At 53.0% G+C, this 9,053-nt stretch overlaps 1 protein-coding gene across 2 annotated transcripts in view; it reads left to right on the top strand.

Moving 5' to 3' along the window:
* Positions 1 to 9,053, top strand: part of LOC106602527 (palmitoyltransferase ZDHHC5-A) — a 43,677-nt gene that overhangs the window by 19,029 nt on the left and 15,595 nt on the right. The gene's annotated exons all lie outside the window — the stretch shown is intronic.

Genomic DNA, 9,053 nt, shown 5'->3' with positions numbered 1-9,053 from the left:
CTCCTCAGCGCGCTCTCTCTCTCTACTCAACATGCTCCTCAGCGCGCTCTCTCTCTCTACTCAACATGCTCCTCAGCGCGCTCTCTCTCTCTATTCAACATGCTCCTCAGCGCGCTCTCTCTATTCAACATGCTCCTCAGCGCGCTCTCTCTCTCTACTCAACATGCTCCTCAGCTCGCTCTCTCTCTACTCAACATGCTCCTCAGCGCGCTCTCTCTCTACTCAACATGCTCCTCAGCGCTCTCTCTCTCTCTCTCTACTCAACATGCTCCTCAGCGCGCTCTCTCTCTCTCTCTACTCAACATGCTCCTCAGCGCACTCTCTCTCTCTCTCTCTCTCCTCAACATGCTCCTCAGCGCGCTCTCTCTCTACTCAACATGCTCCTCAGCTCGCTCTCTCTCTCTACTCAACATGCTCCTCAGCTCTCTCTCTCTCTCTCTACTCAACATGCTCCTCAGCTCGCTCTCTCTCTCTATTCAACATGCTCCTCAGCTCGCTCTCTCTCTCTACTCAACATGCTCCTCAGCGTGCTCTCTCTCTCTCTACTCAACATGCTCCTCAGCGCGCTCTCTCTCTCTCTCTCTACTCAACATGCTCCTCAGCGCGCTCTCTCTCTTTCTCTCTACTCAACATGCTCCTCAGCGCGCTCTCTCTCTTTCTCTCTACTCAACATGCTCCTCAGCGCTCTCTCTCTCTACTCAACATGCTCCTCAGCGTGCTTTCTCTCTCTCTCTCTACTCAACATGCTCCTCAGCTCGCTCTCTCTCTCTCTACTCAACATGCTCCTCAGCGCTCTCTCTCTCTACTCAACATGCTCCTCAGTGTGCTTTCTCTCTCTCTCTCTACTCAACATGCTCCTCAGCTCGCTCTCTCTTTCTCTACTCAACATGCTCCTCAGCTCGCTCTCTCTTTCTCTACTCAACATGCTCCTCAGCGCGCTCTCTCTACTCAACATGCTCCTCAGCGCTCTCTCTACTCAACATGCTCCTCAGCGCGCTCTCTCTACTCAACATGCTCCTCAGCGCGCTCTCTCTACTCAACATGCTCCTCAGCGCGCTCTCTCTACTCAACATGCTCCTCAGCGCGCTCTCTCTACTCAACATGCTCCTCAGCGCGCTCTCTCTCTCTCTACTCAACATGCTCCTCAGCTCTCTCTCTCTACTCAACATGCTCCTCAGCGCGCTCTCTCTCTCTCTACTCAACATGCTCCTCAGCGCTCTCTCTCTCTCTCTACTCAACATGCTCCTCAGCGCGCTCTCTCTCTCTACTCAACATGCTCCTCAGCGCGCTCTCTCTCTCTACTCAACATGCTCCTCAGCGCGCTCGCTCTCTCTACTCAACATGCTCCTCAGCTCGCTCTCTCTCTCTCTCTCTCTACTCAACATGCTCCTCAGCGCGCTCTCTCTCTCTCTACTCAACATGCTCCTCAGCGCGCTCTCTCTCTCTCTACTCAACATGCTCCTCAGCGCACTCTCTCTCTCTCTCTACTCAACATGCTCCTCAGCGCGCTCTCTCTCTCTCTCTCTACTCAACATGCTCCTCAGCGCTCTCTCTCTCTACTCAACATGCTCCTCAGCGCGCTCTCTCTCTACTCAACATGCTCCTCAGTGCGCTCTCTCTCTCTCTCTACTCAACATGCTCCTCAGCGCGCTCTCTCTCTCTACTCAACATGCTCCTCAGCTCGCTCTCTCTCTCTCTACTCAACATGCTCCTCAGCGTGCTCTCTCTACTCAACATGCTCCTCAGCGCGCTCTCTCTACTCAACATGCTCCTCAGCGCGCTCTCTACTCAACATGCTCCTCAGCGCGCTCTCTCTCTCTCTACTCAACATGCTCCTCAGCGCGCTCTCTACTCAACATGCTCCTCAGTGTGCTTTCTCTCTCTCTCTCTACTCAACATGCTCCTCAGCGCGCTCTCTCTCTCTACTCAACATGCTCCTCAGCGCTCTCTCTCTCTCTACTCAACATGCTCCTCAGCGCGCTCTCTCTCTACTCAACATGCTCCTCAGCTCTCTCTCTCTCTCTACTCAACATGCTCCTCAGCTCTCTCTCTACTCAACATGCTCCTCAGCGTGCTTTCTCTCTCTCTCTCTCTCTCTCTCTCTCTCTCTCTCTCTACTCAACATGCTCCTCGGCGTGCTTTCTCTCTCTACTCAACATGCTCCTCAGCGCGCTCTCTCTCTACTCAACATGCTCCTCAGCTCGCTCTCTCTCTCTACTCAACATGCTCCTCAGCTCGCTCTCTCTCTCTACTCAACATGCTCCTCAGCGCACACTCTCTACTCAACATGCTCCTCAGCGCGCTCTCTCTACTCAACATGCTCCTCAGCGCTCTCTCTACTCAACATGCTCCTCAGCGCTCTCTCTACTCAACATGCTCCTCAGCGCGCTCTCTCTACTCAACATGCTCCTCAGCGCGCTCTCTCTACTCAACATGCTCCTCAGCGCGCTCTCTCTACTCAACATGCTCCTCAGCGCGCTCTCTCTACTCAACATGCTCCTCAGCGCTCTCTCTCTCTCTACTCAACATGCTCCTCAGCGCGCTCTCTCTCTACTCAACATGCTCCTCAGCTCTCTACTCAACATGCTCCTCAGCGCGCTCTCTCTCTACTCAACATGCTCCTCAGTTTGCTTTCTCTACTCAACATGCTCCTCAGCTCTCTCTCTCTACTCAACATGCTCCTCAGCTCTCTCTCTCTCTACTCAACATGCTCCTCAGCGCGCTCTCTCTCTCTCTACTCAACATGCTCCTCAGTGCGCTCTCTCTCTACTCAACATGCTCCTCAGCGCGCTCTCTCTCTACTCAACATGCTCCTCAGCTCTCTCTCTACTCAACATGCTCCTCAGCGCGCTCTCTCTCTACTCAACATGCTCCTCAGCGCGCTCTCTCTCTCTCTACTCAACATGCTCCTCAGCGCGCTCTCTCTCTACTCAACATGCTCCTCAGTGTGCTTTCTCTCTCTCTCTCTACTCAACATCCTCCTCAGCTCTCTCTCTCTCTCTACTCAACATGCTCCTCAGCTCTCTCTCTCTACTCAACATGCTCCTCAGCGCGCTCTCTCTCTCTCTACTCAACATGCTCCTCAGCGCTCTCTCTCTACTCAACATGCTCCTCAGCTCTCTCTCTCTACTCAACATGCTCCTCAGCGCGCTCTCTCTACTCAACATGCTCCTCAGCGCGCTCTCTCTCTCTACTCAACATGCTCCTCAGCGCGCTCTCTCTCTCTCTACTCAACATGCTCCTCAGCGCGCTCTCTCTCTCTACTCAACATGCTCCTCAGTGTGCTTTCTCTCTCTCTCTCTACTCAACATGCTCCTCAGTGTGCTTTCTCTCTCTCTCTACTCAACATGCTCCTCAGCGTGCTTTCTCTCTCTCTCTCTCTCTACTCAACATGCTCCTCAGCGCTCTCTCTCTCTCTACTCAACATGCTCCTCAGCGCTCTCTCTCTCTCTACTCAACATGCTCCTCAGCGCGCTCTCTCTCTCTACTCAACATGCTCCTCAGCGTGCTTTCTCTCTCTCTCTCTCTCTCTCTACTCAACATGCTCCTCAGCGCTCTCTCTCTCTCTACTCAACATGCTCCTCAGCGTGCTTTCTCTCTCTCTCTCTACTCAACATGCTCCTCAGCTCGCTCTCTCTCTCTCTATTCAACATGCTCCTCAGCGCGCTCTCTCTCTCTCTACTCAACATGCTCCTCAGCGCGCTCTCTCTCTCTCTCTACTCAACATGCTCCTCAGCGCTCTCTCTCTCTCTCTCTACTCAACATGCTCCTCAGCGCTCTCTCTCTCTACTCAACATGCTCCTCAGCGCTCTCTCTCTACTCAACATGCTCCTCAGCGCTCTCTCTCTCTCTCTCTACTCAACATGCTCCTCAGCGCTCTCTCTCTCTACTCAACATGCTCCTCAGCTCGCTCTCTCACTCTCTACTCAACATGCTCCTCAGCGCGCTCTCTCTACTCAACATGCTCCTCAGCGCGCTCTCTCTACTCAACATGCTCCTCAGCGCGCTCTCTCTACTCAACATGCTCCTCAGCGCGCTCTCTCTACTCAACATGCTCCTCAGCGCGCTCTCTCTACTCAACATGCTCCTCAGCGCGCTCTCTCTACTCAACATGCTCCTCAGCGCGCTCTCTCTACTCAACATGCTCCTCAGCGCGCTCTCTCTACTCAACATGCTCCTCAGCGCGCTCTCTCTACTCAACATGCTCCTCAGCGCGCTCTCTCTACTCAACATGCTCCTCAGCGCTCTCTCTCTACTCAACATGCTCCTCAGCGCTCTCTCTCTACTCAACATGCTCCTCAGCGCGCTCTCTCTCTCTCTACTCAACATGCTCCTCAGCGCGCTCTCTCTCTACTCAACATGCTCCTCAGTGTGCTTTCTCTCTCTCTCTCTACTCAACATGCTCCTCAGCGCGCTCTCTCTCTCTCTCTACTCAACATGCTCCTCAGCGCGCTCTCTCTCTCTCTACTCAACATGCTCCTCAGCGCGCTCTCTCTCTACTCAACATGCTCCTCAGTGTGCTTTCTCTCTCTCTCTACTCAACATGCTCCTCAGTGTGCTTTCTCTCTCTCTCTACTCAACATGCTCCTCAGCGCGCTCTCTCTCTCTACTCAACATGCTCCTCAGCTCTCTCTCTCTCTCTACTCAACATGCTCCTCAGCGTGCTTTCTCTCTCTCTCTCTCTCTCTCTACTCAACATGCTCCTCAGCTCTCTCTCTACTCAACATGCTCCTCAGCGCGCTCTCTCTCTACTCAACATGCTCCTCAGCGCTCTCTCTCTCTCTACTCAACATGCTCCTCAGCGCGCTCTCTCTCTACTCAACATGCTCCTCAGTGTGCTTTCTCTCTCTCTCTCTACTCAACATCCTCCTCAGCTCTCTCTCTCTCTCTACTCAACATGCTCCTCAGCTCTCTCTCTCTACTCAACATGCTCCTCAGCGCGCTCTCTCTCTCTCTACTCAACATGCTCCTCAGCGCGCTCTCTCTCTACTCAACATGCTCCTCAGCTCTCTCTCTCTACTCAACATGCTCCTCAGCGCGCTCTCTCTACTCAACATGCTCCTCAGCGCGCTCTCTCTACTCAACATGCTCCTCAGCGCTCTCTCTCTCTACTCAACATGCTCCTCAGCGCTCTCTCTCTCTCTACTCAACATGCTCCTCAGTGTGCTTTCTCTCTCTCTCTCTACTCAACATGCTCCTCAGTGTGCTTTCTCTCTCTCTCTACTCAACATGCTCCTCAGCGTGCTTTCTCTCTCTCTCTCTCTACTCAACATGCTCCTCAGCGCTCTCTCTCTCTCTACTCAACATGCTCCTCAGCGCTCTCTCTCTCTCTACTCAACATGCTCCTCAGCGCGCTCTCTCTCTCTACTCAACATGCTCCTCAGCGTGCTTTCTCTCTCTCTCTCTCTCTCTCTACTCAACATGCTCCTCAGCGCTCTCTCTCTCTCTACTTAACATGCTCCTCAGCGTGCTTTCTCTCTCTCTCTCTACTCAACATGCTCCTCAGCTCGCTCTCTCTCTCTCTATTCAACATGCTCCTCAGCGCGCTCTCTCTCTCTCTACTCAACATGCTCCTCAGCGCTCTCTCTCTCTCTCTACTCAACATGCTCCTCAGCGCGCTCTCTCTCTCTCTCTCTCTACTCAACATGCTCCTCAGCGCTCTCTCTCTCTACTCAACATGCTCCTCAGCGCGCTCTCTCTCTACTCAACATGCTCCTCAGCGCGCTCTCTCTCTCTCTCTCTACTCAACATGCTCCTCAGCGCGCTCTCTCTCTCTACTCAACATGCTCCTCAGCTCGCTCTCTCACTCTCTACTCAACATGCTCCTCAGCGCGCTCTCTCTACTCAACATGCTCCTCAGCGCGCTCTCTCTACTCAACATGCTCCTCAGCGCTCTCTCTACTCAACATGCTCCTCAGCGCGCTCTCTCTACTCAACATGCTCCTCAGCGCTCTCTCTACTCAACATACTCCTCAGCGCGCTCTCTCTACTCAACATGCTCCTCAGCGCGCTCTCTCTACTCAACATGCTCCTCAGCGCTCTCTCTACTCAACATGCTCCTCAGCGCTCTCTCTCTACTCAACATGCTCCTCAGCGCGCTCTCTCTCTCTCTACTCAACATGCTCCTCAGCGCGCTCTCTCTCTCTCTACTCAACATGCTCCTCAGCGCGCTCTCTCTCTACTCAACATGCTCCTCAGTGTGCTTTCTCTCTCTCTCTACTCAACATGCTCCTCAGCGCGCTCTCTCTCTCTCTACTCAACATGCTCCTCAGCGCGCTCTCTCTCTACTCAACATGCTCCTCAGCTCTCTCTCTCTCTCTACTCAACATGCTCCTCAGCGTGCTTTCTCTCTCTCTCTCTCTCTCTCTACTCAACATGCTCCTCAGCGCGCTCTCTACTCAACATGCTGCTCAGCGCGCTCTCTCTACTCAACATGCTCCTCAGTGTGCTTTCTCTCTCTCTCTCTACTCAACATGCTCCTCAGCGCGCTCTCTCTCTCTACTCAACATGCTCCTCAGCGCACTCTCTCTCTACTCAACATGCTCCTCAGCGCACTCTCTCTCTACTCAACATGCTCCTCAGCTCTCTCTCTCTCTCTACTCAACATGCTCCTCAGCTCTCTCTCTCTACTCAACATGCTCCTCAGCGTGCTTTCTCTCTCTCTCTCTCTCGCTCTACTCAACATGCTCCTCAACGTGCTTTCTCTCTCTCTACTCAACATGCTCCTCAGCGTGCTTTCTCTCTCTCTCTACTCAACATGCTCCTCAGCGTGCTTTCTCTCTCTCTCTACTCAACATGCTCCTCAGCTCGCTCTCTCTCTCTCTACTCAACATGCTCCTCAGCTCGCTCTCTCTCTCTCTACTCAACATGCTCCTCAGCGCGCTCTCTCTACTCAACATGCTCCTCAGCGCGCTCTCTCTACTCAACATGCTCCTCAGCGCTCTCTCTACTCAACATGCTCCTCAGCGCTCTCTCTACTCAACATGCTCCTCAGCGCGCTCTCTCTACTCAACATGCTCCTCAGCGCGCTCTCTCTACTCAACATGCTCCTCAGCGCGCTCTCTCTCTACTCAACATGCTCCTCAGCTCTCTCTCTCTCTACTCAACATGCTCCTCAGCTCTCTCTCTCTCTACTCAACATGCTCCTCAGCGCGCTCTCTCTCTCTCTACTCAACATGCTCCTCAGCGCGCTCTCTCTCTCTCTCTACTCAACATGCTCCTCAGCGCGCTCTCTCTCTACTCAACATGCTCCTCAGCTCTCTCTCTCTCTACTCAACATGCTCCTCAGCTCTCTCTCTCTCTACTCAACATGCTCCTCAGCGCGCTCTCTCTCTCTCTACTCAACATGCTCCTCAGCGCGCTCTCTCTCTCTACTCAACATGCTCCTCAGCTCTCTCTCTACTCAACATGCTCCTCAGCGCTCTCTCTCTCTCTACTCAACATGCTCCTCAGCGCGCTCTCTCTACTCAACATGCTCCTCAGCTCTCTCTCTCTCTACTCAACATGCTCCTCAGCTCTCTCTCTCTCTACTCAACATGCTCCTCAGCGCGCTCTCTCTCTCTCTACGCAACATGCTCCTCAGCGCGCTCTCTCTCTCTACTCAACATGCTCCTCAGCTCTCTCTCTACTCAACATGCTCCTCAGCGCGCTCTCTCTCTCTCTACTCAACATGCTCCTCAGCGCGCTCTCTCTCTACTCAACATGCTCCTCAGCGCTCTCTCTCTACTCAACATGCTCCTCAGCTCTCTCTCTCTACTCAACATGCTCCTCAGCTCTCTCTCTCTACTCAACATGCTCCTCAGCGCGCTCTCTCTCTCTCTACTCAACATGCTCCTCAGCGCGCTCTCTCTCTCTACTCAACATGCTCCTCAGCGCGCTCTCTCTCTCTACTCAACATGCTCCTCAGCTCTCTCTCTCTACTCAACATGCTCCTCAGCGCGCTCTCTCTACTCAACATGCTCCTCAGCGCGCTCTCTCTCTCTACTCAACATGCTCCTCAGCGCGCTCTCTCTCTCTCTCTACTCAACATGCTCCTCAGCGCTCTCTCTCTCTCTACTCAACATGCTCCTCAGCGTTCTCTCTCTCTCTACTCAACATGCTCCTCAGCGCGCTCTCTCTCTACTCAACATGCTCCTCAGTGTGCTTTCTCTCTCTCTCTCTACTCAACATGCTCCTCAGTGTGCTTTCTCTCTCTCTACTCAACATGCTCCTCAGCGTGCTTTCTCTCTCTCTCTCTCTCTACTCAACATGCTCCTCAGCGTTCTCTCTCTCTCTACTCAACATGCTCCTCAGCGCGCCCTCTCTCTACTCAACATGCTCCTCAGTGTGCTTTCTCTCTCTCTCTCTACTCAACATGCTCCTCAGTGTGCTTTCTCTCTCTCTACTCAACATGCTCCTCAGCGTGCTTTCTCTCTCTACTCAACATGCTCCTCAGCGCTCTCTCTCTCTCTACTCAACATGCTCCTCAGCGCGCTATCTCTCTCTACTCAACATGCTCCTCAGCTCTCTCTCTCTACTCAACATGCTCCTCAGCTCTCTCTCTCTACTCAACATGCTCCTCAGCGTGCTCTCTCTCTCTACTCAACATGCTCCTCAGCGTGCTTTCTCTCTCTCTCTCTACTCAACATGCTCCTCAGCGCGCTCACACACACACACACACACACACACACACACACACACACACACACACACATTGAGTGTGTGACAGTAGTAGTGCAGAGTAGGATAGACAGGACAGATCAACGTCTGGGTGTGTGTGTGTGTGTGGAGGTCGTCTCCTGTCAGTGTGTCTCGAGCGGCCTGTCAGTTCATAGCTCTACTCCAGACAACAACAACCACCACCACCACCACCATGCTGGAATAGAGGGAAAATAGGCCAGCATCTGTCACCCTTAATAAAGAGCTGTCCTTCTCTCGCTCTCTCTCTGTCCCTCTCTCTCTTTTCTCTCTCTGTCCCTGTCCTTCTATATCTATCTCATCCTCTCTCTCTTTCCTCTCACTCTTTTTTTGCTATCCGTCTGCCTCTGAATTTGCTCAACTCGGTTTAATCAGCA

This window comes from Salmo salar, chromosome ssa04 (genome assembly GCF_905237065.1).
Source record: "Salmo salar chromosome ssa04, Ssal_v3.1, whole genome shotgun sequence".
NCBI lineage: Eukaryota > Metazoa > Chordata > Actinopteri > Salmoniformes > Salmonidae > Salmo > Salmo salar.
Note: the sequence above shows the minus strand (reverse complement) of the source record. Positions and strands in the feature narration are given on the sequence as shown.